Source organism: Macrotis lagotis, chromosome 8, assembly GCF_037893015.1.
Source record: "Macrotis lagotis isolate mMagLag1 chromosome 8, bilby.v1.9.chrom.fasta, whole genome shotgun sequence".
Lineage (NCBI taxonomy): Eukaryota > Metazoa > Chordata > Mammalia > Peramelemorphia > Peramelidae > Macrotis > Macrotis lagotis.
In genome coordinates this window covers 123,005,575-123,020,399 of record NC_133665.1, presented here as the reverse complement: position 1 = coordinate 123,020,399, position 14,825 = coordinate 123,005,575, and positions in this window count along the sequence as shown.

Genomic DNA, 14,825 nt, shown 5'->3' with positions numbered 1-14,825 from the left:
TTTCTAAGACAATTCAACTGGAAACAATTCAGTTTTTTGTTCTAAAAAAACTACTCCCCAAGTTAAATAGTTAAATGATATTATAAATGCTGATTGTGTTTGATTGAAATTTCACATCTCTCAAGCACTTCTCAAGCATCTCCCTACATCTCCCTATAGAGCAAAAGAAAAAGAACCATAGCTAATGATTAGGCACATAATGTGGTCTGTAGTACTGGTCTGTAGTACTGGTGATTAACAGTGTGATCTGACTTAATCCCTGTGCTCTCTGGTTTTATACTGTCACCTATAAACTGAGAGGATTGGTTTAAATGATTTCTAGTATCTTAGTTTCTATATGAGCTCATAAACCCCTTCAATGCTCTTATCCTACATGGAAGTAAAATAGATCATCTATTCCATAGAGTAGAAAAGAATATATGATTAAGAAATTGTGTTAGAAGATATAAGAAGTATAGTACTCTACCACGAGTTCTTTTGGAATTCTAAATCACAAATACTGAATGATAATTCTTTGTCATTATATTTTATAATATTCAACCACTAAAAAGTATAATTAAAAGGAGAAAAATTATTTTTACAATCTCTTGTCACAAAACATAGGTTGATGTGGTTGAATAGTTTATTAAAATATTCATCTTTAATAAAATATAATTCCTACCTATTTTAACTTACTGAATAATCATGTATTAAAAATGTAACATAATCTGTGCTTTTGAAATTCCTAAACAAATCGAGATGACAGGTGTGGAAAGGGTGTGTCTAATTTATTCTATATAAGGTTGAAGAACTAACCCTACATTGGCACTTGCAATTATCCATCTCATCCAACTAAGATAGCATAGCTCAGTGGATCACCTTTTATTAGCAATGTGCTTTGAGAACTGACACAAAATTGGATGAGTGGCAAAACAATTGGTCATAGGTCAAACAGCTGCCATTTCTTTCCTTTGAATCTCTTAGTACATCTTGAATATTTGCTCAGTTAATTTCATGCCAGTGACACAAGTCATATGATCAAAAACAATGAGTAAAGTATTTCAGGAATATATATTAAAAATATATATTTCTTTTAAAATCAAACTTTTCAAATCACTAAAAAGAATGAAAATTAATAATGTCTCTTACTAATTTTTATATAGTGGAAATATCATAGAATTCCCATTTATACAGAGCTACAAGATTTACATAATGTTTTCATAGAGTTCAAATATACCTAGAAAAAAACTAAGTTATCTGTTCATTCAAACAATTCATTTTGCAATTGACAAAGTTGAGATTCAGAGAAGTTAAAGTACTTTTATGATGCCATACAAAAAAATGCACTTGAAATGATTCTGATCTAAAGTCTTCTGACTGTGACTGAAACTTATTTCTATCCTTCCTTTGTTCTTTTTCATGACAAACTATTTCTTTTAAAAAGATCTTTTGTTTGACTTTAATATTTATCACTACCCTCAGTTCATTTTTGGTATGATAATTAATCTGTGTCACTCCTTTACCTTCATCCATATTTACCTTGCCTGCCTTCAATTTCTATATATCATTTAGAAAGACTTCATGTCTTATTTTGGTTGATAGTACACATAGATATGAGATATATATGTAAATGTGTGTATATACATTACCCTTATTCCATTGTCCATCAGTCCCCTAAGCTTTTGTTTATGAAAATATTTCAAAAGGTGAAATAATAAATAAAAATAATAAAAATAATAAACAAATAATATAAATGAATAATAATAAAAATGATGAATAATATAAATAAATGCATAAATAATAAATAAAAAAGCATTTCAGCAAACTATCCAGTGCATTAGTTATGTCTCAAATTATGTAATGCTTTATGCCCACATACACTAATCTCATAAAAGAAAGGAGAGGAATCCATTTTACCAACTCTTCTGAGGTTAAGCTTGTTCAATAAAATTATACTATTAAGTTTTTTTTTAGTGTTGTTAATCATGTTTTTGTTTTATTTTTCCTTTGTTCTTTCCAGGGTACCAATTACATTGCTATAATTAATTTCTATATTATTTTCCTTGTCTTGCTTATTATACCTTGAATGAATTCATATGAATTCCAATATTTCTCTAAATTCCTCATAATTTTCAGTTTCATGTGGTACATTATTATGTAATATTCTATTACACATAAAATACACAAACATAAATATATATATATATATACATATATAACATCAAATTTGTATTTCATCAATTAATTTATTATATATTCCAATTAGTGTGAATTTTAGAACCTGGAAGGCATAAATTCAAATCCTGCTTTCAAGCACATACTAGATGTAAACCCTGAGAAAGTCATTTAACTTATCTTTGCCTCTGTACCTGTATCTGTAAAACAGTTATTAGAGTAATTATAATATCTGAGTATTTTGAAGAATAAAAAGTAAAGTATGTTGTAAACTTAGAGTACTATGTAATAATTATTGTAATTATTATGGACTTATTCTGTGGATACAAATTCCAAAATGAAAAATAAATATCTGTTTAAGCATTGTAATCCTTTCCTCTTCAAGAGATGTTTTTGAGTGTAACTTGGAGTAAATTTCTACAGAATTTTATTCTGAAATAATGACTTATTATTTTTAATTGATTTGAGCTAGATAATCTCAAGTTATGGAAGCATTACTATTCTTTATTCGAACATTGAAATGCACTCTCTCTAATCTAGATGAATGTCTGTTGCTGACTTTGTTCTCTTTCTCCTGGTTTTATTCTAAGATGGCATAGTTTCTCCCCACAAGGCTATCATCTTTAATATTTGTTCTTTTTGTATTTTGTATTTTTATTTTTTAATTTTAATTTATTTATTTTTGGTTTTTGTACAAATGGTATTTTTATACATTGCTAAAATATTCTTGTTAAAGCGTAAATATAATACCCCCTAAAATATAGACCCTCATGAGCAATAAAGTAAAGAGAAATAAATTAAAATTAAAATTAAAAAAAATAATAACAAAAGGGGCAGTGGATGGAGCACCGTCCCTGGAGTATCCCTGGAGCCAAGAGCACCTGAGCCCAAATCCTGCCACAGACACCCAACAGTCACCCAGCTGTGTGACCCTGGGCAAGCCACCCCAACCCCATTGCCCTACAAAAACCAAAAATCACAACAAAACAAAAATAATAAGAACAACAGCAATAATAACAATAATAATAATAATAATAATGGTTGTAGAGGTGGCCGGGGGCACAGCGGACAGAGCATTGGCCATGTAGCGAGGAGCACCGGGGGCCAAACCCAGTCTCAGACACTCAGCAATAACCCGGCTGTGCAGCCCTGGGCAAGCCACCCAACACCATTTTCTCTACAACCCCCTCCCATAATAACAGTAACAATAACAATAACAACAACAATAATGTGCTTCAGTCTGTGTTCTAACCCCTCCCGCTCTGGCACAGGTGGATCACATTCTTTATGATAAGTCCATCACAAAAGCTACTTCCATATTTTTCCACTGTTGCCATTGCTAATCGCTGCTCCCTCTATTTGTATATCCCCGCTACCATATACTCCACTCCCCATCTCTCTACTTTCACTCTGTCCCTCTTCTTAAATGTGCTGTAGGGTACTTGAGTGGTGCAGCAGATAGATCATTGGCCCTGGGGCCAAGAGGTACCAAGCTGAAATACCACCTCATAGGCCCAGCAACCACCTAGCCCTATGGTCCCTGACAGACCATCCAATCTTAACCCCTGGCAAGAAGTAAAAAAAAAAATGTGTTCTACCTGACCACTCTCTCACTCACATACCCCCTTCCCCCTGTCCCCCTTCTCTCCTTCTTACTCTAGATGTTTATACCCCATTAAGTATATATGTTGTTTCCTCTCCTAGCCACCCCGATGAGAGTGAAGTCTCCTTCATTCCCCTTCCCTCACCTTTCCCCCTTCCATATCATTGCAATCGCTCATTGTAATAAAAAGAAAATCTTATTATATGAAATATCTTAGCCTATTCCACCTCTCCTTTCTCTTACTCCTATAACATTTCCCTTTTAGCGATTGACTCCATTTTTACAATATATTATATCTTCAAATTCAGCTCTCTCCTGTGCTTTATCTATAAAAGCTCCTTCTACCTGCTCTATTAAATGAGAAGCTTCTCACAAGTAATATCAGTGTCATTTTTCTATGCAGAAATACATATAGTTCATCATCATTAAGTCCCTCATATTTTTTTACCCTTCTCCTCCACTCTCTGTGCTTCACCTTAGTCCTGTATTTGAAGATCAAACCTTTTGTTCAGCTCTGGTCATTTCAACAGGCACATTTGAAATTTCCCTGTTTCATTGAAAGTCCATTTTTTTCCCAGGAGGAGGACATACAATTTTGCTGGGTAGTTGATTCCTGGTTTCATTTCAAGCTCTTTTGCCTTCTGAAATAATTATATTCCAAGCCTATGAGCCTTTAATGTAGTTGCTGCTAAGTCCTGTGTGATCCTGGCTGAAGCTTCACAATATTTGAATTGTGTCCTTCTGGAAGAGTGTAATATTTTCTCTTTGACTTGGGAGTTCTGGAACTTGACTATAATATTTCTGGGGGTTGGTTTTTTTTTGAAACTTTATCTGGGGGAGATAGGTGGATTCTCTCAATTTCTATTTTGCCCTCTGCTTCTAGGATATCTGGGCAATTTTCCTGTAGGAATTCTTTAAAAATGATGTCAAGGTTCTTTTCCTGATCCTGAATTTCAGGTATCCCAATAATTTTTAAATTATCTTTCCTGAATCTGTCTTCCATATCAGTTGTTTTTTTTTTTCTTTTCAATGAGATGTTTCACATTTTCTTCTAACTTTTCATTCTTTTGGTTTTGATGTATTATGTCTTAATTTCTCCTAAAGTCAGCAGCTTCCCTCAGTTCCATTCTACATCTGAAGGATTTGTTTTCATCATAGAGCTTTCTTATTCCTTTTTCATTCTGTCCAATTCTGCTTTTTAAAGTATTCTTCTCCTCAATAACTTTTTGAACTGTTTCATCCATTTGACCTATACTGGTTTTTAACATGCTATTTTCTTCAGCATTTTTTTGGATCTCCTTGACTAAGCTGCTGATTTATTTTTCATTTTTTTTCCTGCATCTCTCTCATTTCTTTTCCCATTTTTTTTCTATCTCCCTCACTTGATTTTCAATACCTTTTTTGAGCTCTCTCATAGCATGAGCCCAATTTCCATTTTTTTTTGCAGTGTTTAGATACAGGAGTTTGTACTTCCTCATTTTCAGATTTCATATTTTGATCCTTCTGGGAGTCATAGACAAAGTATTTCTCAGTGGTGTTTCTCTTTTTTCTCTGTTTACTCATTTCCCTAGTCTGTGCCTGTTCTTGGGGTTCTTCCTGAGTTTTTGAGTATTATTGGTACAACCCCTCCACAAGGATCTCCATGTATGAGGCTCTGTCTTCCCTCCTGGTCTGTTATTGACCATATGCGCCCCCCTCTGCCATGGGGCTGAGGTGGGTGGGGTCTAGACTTTGATAAGTATCTGAATGTGTTCAGAGCCCAGAGGCCTGTTCCAGGTACAGAAGACAGGCCTAGGAAGTCTCTCTCCACTCCCCAACCCTTTGTATGCTCCACACTCAAGGCTCAAGTTGCCTAGGGCCTCCTGCTTACTGCCTGCCTAGGGGTACTGGATCTGGGCTGCCATGATCATGCTGCTCATAGAGTGCCCTGAGAGCTGGGCTTCATCTGCTTGCTCCAGCAGACCCCCGCCCCACTGATCTTCCAAGTTGTTCCTGGTGCTCCCTGGGGTGTAGATCAGGAAACCACCCCCACTGTTGTGAACCACGGCTGCCAGGCACCCTGAAGCTGCCTCCAGCAGGCTTAAATTCCTTCACTCTGACAGTTGTCCAACACCATGGAGTGGAGCCTTTCTGCTATTTTCCAGGTTAGCTTGGTCTGCAGAATTGCCTCACTGGATCTTTCTGTGGGTTTTGTCTCTCGAAAATTTAGTTTGAGACCTTATTTTATGAGTTTTGAGAGAGAGCACCTAAGAGAGACTATTCTCCTGTCCCCATCTTGGCTCCACCCACCACATCTTTGATATTTTAACAAAAACTAGCAACAATAATTTCTATATGAGATAGTGTGCCATAATGGAAATCCTGCTGGATACAGAGTCAGGGGATCAGGGTTCATATATTAGCTTTATTGTTTATTACCTTTGTTAAAATTGCATTTTATCCTGTTCTCTTTAACCACTCCCCCCTCCCTTTCTAGCAAGAATAATACATAAGTTTATAAGTAACAATAACAGGAAATAAGTTGGCAAAGGGGAAATCTAGACGTCGCATGGAAACCCCTTCAAAGATCAAATGGGCATAATTTATAATAATTTATTAAGCAAAACTCATATTCTGACACTATGTGCTAAATCAGAAGTCATCTAAGTCTTATTGTCAGAACCTTTCTTTGTAGGTTCTTTGCAAGGTAGTGGGGTTAATTGGCTTGCCCAAAGCCACAAAGATAGGTAATTATTAAGTGTCTGAGTTTGGATTTGAACTCAGGTCCTCCTGACTCCAGGGCCAGTGCTCTATCTACTGCACCACCTTTCCACCCCTGTCAGAACCTTTTGGTTTTATGACATGTAAACCTCAGAAAAGCACCAGACATCTGCAATAAGACCACTAGAAAAATGATGCTGATACCTTAGTTGGGCATAAAATTCATTTAATACTTTTGGTAATTCAGTTTTAAATCTGTACATGAAGGATTTGTTTTAGTTAATGTCTCTTTTTTCTTTTTTTTAGATTGATTTATTTATTTTCATCCATGTACACATTTATATTTTTAAGTTACAAAATTTTCTTCCACCCTCCCATCCTACTCCTCTCCCTTTGGGGCAGTCAGGTTAGTATTGCACATACATATTTTGATAAACATGTTTAAAGATTAGTCATTTTCAGTATGATGAATTAGGACTAAAGGAAAGAGATACATAAGAGATATTTTTTTCAAGTGTTCATCAGATGCTGAAGGGTTTTTTGTTTGTTTGTTTGTTTGTTTTGGTGCATGTGGGTTTTGTTTTTCTTCCTCTGGATGTGGATAACATAGTCCATAGCCTTCCTAATACAGTTGTTCTAGCTCTTTTAACTGCTGAGAGGAGCTTCATCCATCAAAGATGATCATCTCACAATGTGGTTTTTAATATATACATTGCTCTCTTGGTTCTACTCCCTTCACTCAGCATCAGATCCATTAGATCATTCAATGCTTCTCTAAAGTCTGAACATTTATGATTTCTTGTAGAACAACAGTATCCCATAGTATTCATGTACTTATTTAGATTTTCCACAACTGATGGGCATCCCTACAATTTCCAGTTCTTTGGCACTACAAAAAGAGCTGCTATGCATATTTTGGAACATGCAATATTTGTTCCTTTTTCCTATAATTTCTTCTAGATATAGATCTAGAATTGTAATTGTTGGGTCAAAGGGTATGAACAATTTTATTTCTCTTTGGACATAGTTCCATATTGCTCTCCAGAAAGGTTGGATCTGCTCACAATTCCACCAATAATGCATCAATGTCCCAATCCTCCCACAACCTCTCCAACACTGATCATTTCCCCTTTTTTCCTCATCTTGACCAATCTGATAGGTTTGAGATGGTACCTGAATGCTGTTTTATTTTACATTTCTCTAATCAATAATGACTTGTAGCATTTTATATGATTATATATAGCTTTAATTTCTTCATTTGAAAACTGTCTAGTCATATCTTTTGACCTTTTATCTTTTGGGGATGTTTTAGATAATTTCTAAGATCCATTATAATTCTAAAGCTAAACAGATCATTTCATCTCTATTTGTTAGAAATATGTATAAAAATGCTGCTTATTTTATTTCCTCCCCCTTTGAAAATGCAGCCTATTATTAGGATTTGTGAAATGTTTTTGAAAAGGGAAGAATTCTAGTAAAAATCTGTAAATTTGTAATTGCTCCTTGATATCATCCTTCTGTGTCAGATTGGTGAATTATTTTTGAATAACTCATAAGTTACCATAATCATTATTTCTTTATTTTGGATGTAAGATCTATAATTGCAAAGTATTCCTTTAGAAATTTGTTCCACCTTGGCTTTCTTCCAGTTGCACTCCATAAGTCTTCCTCTTCTCAGTGCTAGATTTCCTCACAACAATATATTTTCTTAATATAAGGTGATGCTGATGTACCCCTTTAATACAACTTCTTTTGACTTAAATGAATCTTTTAATAGCTTTATTCCAGTCACAACTCTTATCCATCTTATCCATTAGGAGAATTTGTTGTGCTAAATTAACCTACTTGTGACATAAAACCTTTTGAATTTACCAGTTATATTATTGATACTTTATATGCTTGTGTATAGACAGCTGAGGCCCTAAATTTTCTTGCTGGATTTTGTTGTTGCTGCTGCTGCTGCTCTTCTACTCATGAAATTGTCCTATATAGAAGTTATATAGAATCCTTTGTAATGCTATTTTCTTCCTGATTTTGTACCTGCTTTACTCTGTCTGTTGTATTGGATTTAACAGACATTTGAGAGAAATTTCCCCCCTTTTTCTACCTTAAACCTGACTCATTGAATTCCAAGACTTTATGAGAATATATTTTTGTTAGTTATCATTGCTAGCCATACTTTGCCTCCAGCCAATCATTGCCATACTTTAGAGATTATGCAGAATTCAAATCTCATACTTACTATCTTTTTTAGAAAGTCAAACATTTCACAAAGTTGCCATTTTCGTTTAAAGTATCTACTTGAAATTGATAGCAATAATTAAAATACCATCTGTATCCTGAGGTCTTTTTTTCCTGCCCTAGTAAAATTCCTAGTAAATGCTTTCTAGATTCTTTCTGGTGACATCATTTGTCACCATGTGAATCGATTGTTCAACAAGAATTTATTAGATAAAGATATCAGCAGAAGTGTGCAGTGAGTATTGAGTGTTATGAATCTGAGAAGGGTTACTATCTTTTAGATTACATAGACAACATAACTTCTTCTTGTTGATATATGATCAATGTATGTCCATTAGCATGTGCTGCACATGACAATAATAAATTACTACTATTTTTCTCTTTTTGAATGGGTCAGAATCCAATGAACTGTTTTTGCTTTTATCCAAGGAACCATATCATCAGTGAATCATTATAGTAGTTGGAGGTACAGTGGAGTAATTTGCATCATATATCTTATGTAGTAATATGTATTACAAATGAATTCTATAATTTGCTATGTAGAGATAACTACGATGAATTGCCTTTCATTCTTTTTTTGGAGAAACTGGAAATATTTATTTAATATTTATTTATTCTAATTTTGTACAAATAATGTTTTATATACATTAATAAAATATTCTTGTTTAAGAGTAAACAGAATACCCCCTCCCCCCACAAAATATAGAATCGCTTGAGCGATAAAGTAAAAGGGAGAGAAAAAATTAAAATTAAAAAAATAATAGTAATAATTGTAGGTATGGCCAGATGGCACAATGGGTGGATCCCCAGCCCTGGAGCCAGGAGCACCCGAGCCCATATCCAGCCCCATACACCCAACAATCACCCAGCTGTGTGACATGCAAGCCACCCCAACCTCAATGCCCTTCAAAAACCAAAAAAGGAAAAAAAAAGACCCCAAATAAAATAAAATAGTAATAAAAGTAGGAGTGGCTGGGTGGTGAACAGAGCAATGGCCCTTGAGCCAGGAGCACCTGGGTCCAAATCTGGCCTCAGACACTCAAAGATCACCCTGCTATGTGGCTCCAGGCAGGCCACCCAGCCCCATTTGCCCTGCACCCCCCCAAATAATAATAATAATAATAATAATAAATGTGCTTCAGTCTTTGTTCTAACACCAACAACTCTGTTGCAGATGGATCACATTCTTTATGGTAAGTCCATAGCAAAAGTTACTTCCATATTTTTCCACCATTGCCATTGCTGATTGCAACTCCCTCCTTTCATATTTCTCCACTACCTTGTACTATATTTTCTCTCTCCTATCACTCTGACTCTGCTGTAGGGTAACTGAGTGGCACAGCAGACAGATCCCTGGTCCTGTGGCCAAGAGGCCCCAAGCCCCTCTACCACCCCTTAGGCCAGCATCCACCTGGCCCTGTGGTCCTGGACAGGCCATTAAATCCCAAACCCTTGCAAGAAGTAAAAAGGAAAATGTGTTATATCTAACCACTCTTCCCCCATGGTCCGTCCTCTCCTCCATCACTCATATCACCCCTCCTTCCCCTTGTCCCCCTTCTCTCTTTCTTGCGTCACATGCCTGTAACCCACTGAGTATATATGCTGTTTCCTCTCCTAGCTACCGCTGATGAGAGCAAAGATTCTGTCATTCCCTCTTGGCCTTCCTCCCCCTCCTCTTCCATATCATTGCAATAGCTCATTGCAATAAAGAAAAATCTTATTATATGAGATATCTTGGCCTATTCCACCTCTCCTTTTTCTTTATCCCATCACATTTCCCTTTTTATCTATTGACTCCATTTTTACACCATATTTTACCTTCAAATTCAGCTTTCTCCTGTGCTTCAAGTATAAAAGCTCCCTCTACCGGCTCTATTGACTGAGAAGTTTCATATGAGTATTATCAGTGTCATTTTTCTATGCAGGAATACATGCAGTTCATCATCATTAAGTCCCTCATATTTCCCCCTTTCACCTGAGTCCTATATCTGAAGATCAAACCTTCTGTTCAGCTCTGGCCATTCCAACAGGAACATTTTAAATTCCCCTGGTTCATTGAAAGTCCATCTTTTTTCCTGGAACAGGACATTCAGCCTTGATGGGTAGTTGATTCTCAGTTGCATTCTAAGCTCTTTTGCTTTCCGGTATATTGTATTCCAAGCCCTACGAGCTTCCAATGTAGCTGCTGCTAAGTCCTGTGTGATCCTGACTGCAGCTCCACTATATTTGAACTGTGTCCTTCTGGCTGATTGTAATATTTTCACTTTGACTTGGGAGTTCTGGAACTTGGCTATAATATTCCTAGGGGTTGTTATTTGGGGATTTCTTTCTCGGGGGGATTGGTGGATTCTCTCCATTTCTATTTTGCCCTCTGCTTCCAGAATATCAGGGCAATTTTCCTGTAGTAATTCTTTGAAAATGATGTCAAGGCTCTTTTCCTGATCATGACTTTCAGGTATTCTGATAATTTTTAAATTATTTTTCCTAAGCCTGTTTTCCATATCAGTTGTTTTTTCAATGAGATGTTTCACATTTTCTTCTAATTTTTCATTTTTTTGGTTTTGAAGTAATGAATCCTGGTTTCTCCTAAGTTGATCAATCTCCCTGAATTCCATTCTTTGTCTGAAGGATTTGTTCTCCTCAGAGAGTTTTCTTATCTCTTTTTCCATCTGGCCAATTTTGCTTTTTAAAGCATTCTTCTCCTCAATAACTTTTTGAACTATTTTATCCATTTGACCTAAGCTGGTTTTTAACATGCTATTTTCTTCAGCATTTTTTTGGATTTCCTTGACTAGGCTGCTGACTTCATTTTCATGTTTTTCCTGCATCTCTCTCCTTTCTTTTCCCAGTTTTTCTTCCAACTCCCTCATTTGATTTTCAAAGTCTTTTTTGAACTCTGTCATAGCCTGAGCCCAATTTCTGTTTTTCTTGCAGTCTTTAGATGCAGGAGCTTGTGCTTCCTCATCTTCAGAATGAGTGTTTTGATCCTTCTTGGGCTCATATGCAAAATATTTCTCAATGGTCTTTCTCTTGTTTCTTTGTTTGCTTATTTTCCCAGCCTGAGCCTAGTTTTGGGGTGCTTCCTGAGCTTTTGGGACACTCCCACAAGGATCTCAGTGTGTGAGGCTCTGCCCTCCCTCCTGGTCTGTGAATCACCATATGCCCCCCCCCGCCATGCTTTTCTATGGGGGAGCCTAGACTGTGATCAGGATCTGAATTTGGTCAGAGCCCCAGAGTCCTGTTCCAGGGTCAGAGGACAGATTTCAGCAGTCTCTCTCTCTTCATTCCCCTCCCTAGGTTCAATGGGCTCATGCCCTGTTGGCTCCTGCTTATGGGCTCTGCCTGCTTCTGTTCCTGGATCTGGACTGCCTTGGCCATGCTACTTGCTGTGTGCCCTGAGGGCTCGGCTTCACCTGATCACTCTGGCAGAGGTCCCCAGCTGTTCCCCCAATTTCTGCCTGCTGCTCCCTGGGACTTAGGTCAGGAAACCCCCCAGCTGCTGTGAGCCGTGGCTCCCAGTGCCCTGGGGCTGCCTCCTGGAGGCTGAAGTTCTTTTGCTCTGGTGGGCCACCCCTCTGGTGGGCCGCCCCTCCAAACCCAGGGAGCAGAGTCTTTCTGCTCTTTTACAGCTTACCTTGAGTAGGAAGACTCCTTCACTAGGTCCCTCTGTGGGTTCTGTCTCTCAAAAATTTAGTTAGAGTCCTTAATTTAGAAGTTTTATGAGAGACGTCCTAAGACAAGATCCTCTCTTGTCACCAATTGGAAATATTTAGATAAGAAAATAATATACTCAGATTCAGAACTGGTTGACTGTGGACAAATTCAAATTGTGGTTATTAAAGGTTCACTGTCAACACTGGAGTAGTTCACTGATTTGTTTATTGGGTTCAGTTTTGCCCCATGAGAAATCACAGCTCAGACTAGGGAATGCAGTTTTTAGAAAGAAAATAGAGATTTATTAAAGATACATCATATTAAGAAAAGGATAGAAAAGCTAGAAAGAGTTTAAAGAGAAGGCCACGTGGATGGCTAGCTGGCCAGCATTCAGCATGAGACTGGAAGGTCAAAAAGACTCTGTCCTTCATTCTTGAGAACATGACATCAGGGAAATGATGCCATGAAATTTATGTGAATTGGATTTGAGTGAGGGGGTTCTGTGCCAACCCACCAGTCTCACTTTCTCCTCCAGAGTCATTTGGGTCCAAGGGCCAGAGATGTATCCAGAAGGTTGGAGATGGCCTCGGATGCAAGGCAATCAGAGTTAAGGACTTGCCCAAGGTCACACAAATAATGTCAAGTGTCTGAGGCAGGATTCAAACACTTGTCCTCTTGACCCCAAGGCCAGTGCTCTATCCACTGTACCACAATATAATCACCTAGAGAACTAACATCAATCTCAGGAAGACCTGGAATCAAATCCTGCCTCAAAAAGACCCTGGCTGTGTGACCCTAGACAAGTCACCTAAACTCTCAATACCACTGGAAGCTTTCCCAGCCTACAAATTACAGAGAAACTACTGACATACAATAGTAGTAGGATTTTCCCCATTCTCAGGCATCCCCTATATTACCCAATAGAATTATTACTTGCTTTGTTGTTCTTTGAAAGAATTCTATTCTATATTCTGTGAAACTGGAAGAGAGGAGAAACCTTTTTATCTTCTCTAGTACTAGAGAATAAACATATATTTTATTCACTAAAAGATGAGACTTGGAACTGGAAAAAAGTTAAGCATAATCAACCATTTTTGCATTAAAGTAAAATTGTTCTTACTGAAATGTTCCCAATTCTCATTCAGTTCACTCCCACAGCTAATTTCTTTTTAATTGACTGGGCCTTAGTATGATAAATTACTTAATGAGCCAAAATATCAGGGGGTTCTGGTCTGGGTAGGATGTTCTCTTTCTTTCATTCTTTCTTTGTTGTTTTTCACCTAAAATTAGATAATTCTTTGTGAATTCTAAATATTAATAGAGACTTTGTTAAGTCATTTTCTGTGTGAGATCTTAAGTAGAAAACTCTTAAGTAGAAAACCCTTCCAACCCCTGCCCACTTCTTTCTATCTCTCTTCTCTTTTTGCTCATATGACTTCAACAACTCCAATCTTGACACTTCAGTACTTTAATGTCTGTTAAAGCTACACATTTCTGTTTCCTCAGGGTAAGTTCTCTACCCAGGGCTATAAGACATAGGCAAACCATATCTTCTCTTCCAATGAGATTCTTGTCTTTGCCTTTCTGTAAATCCTCCAATCACTGTGCAGGAAACTTTTCTTTAATTCTTTTTAATATTTGAGAGGAGGGAGGACTAGTATAACATCAAATGGATTCATTTTTTTCTCATTTTCACTGAATGACCAACACACTTGATTTCATACTTTTTTTCATGTGGACTAGTACAAATAACTCAGAGATGATCCATACTTTTCCTTCTCAGAAATGCCAAGAAGACTCAATTTCACCTGTCTTGGTTATTCTGTGTTTTTTGGTCATAGATTACAATAACTCCAAAACTCAGAAAATAATTTAGCATGTGCTATCCCTTGCACACTTAGCATATAAATATATATTATATATTTTATGTTATTATATATAATGTATATTCCAATTATATGATTCAGTAAAATAGTATTATATAAAATGTCTAAGAATCATTAGAAAAATTATAGTTGTACACCCACATTAAAGAGATAAGGAATGTAAAATAAGCTGACTTTCCCAAAATCACAGTCTTAAGTTGTATGTGTTTTGGTACCAGAGCCAACTCATAGGTCAGTTGATACTTTCTCCTCTTTTCTATTCCTGTGTCTCCTCTCTTCTCTCCTTACTTGTATTGCCTACAGATCTTTTGCATGTTAATAAGAAGGAAAGAGTGGATGATGACATGTTTTGGTTTTCTTTATTTGCCTTTTTGGTATTTTTCTTTGATTTTTAGTTTTCTGTTGAAGGAATTTAAGTTGATATGTCTTGCTCTTGTAAACCTTCATTTGCTTTTTTGTTTTGTTTTGTTTTGTTTTAGATTTTTGCAAGGCAATGAGGTTAAGTGGTTTGCCCAAGGCCACACAGTTAGGTTATCATTAAGTATCTGAGGCCAGATTTGAACTCAGGTACTCATGACTCCTGGGCT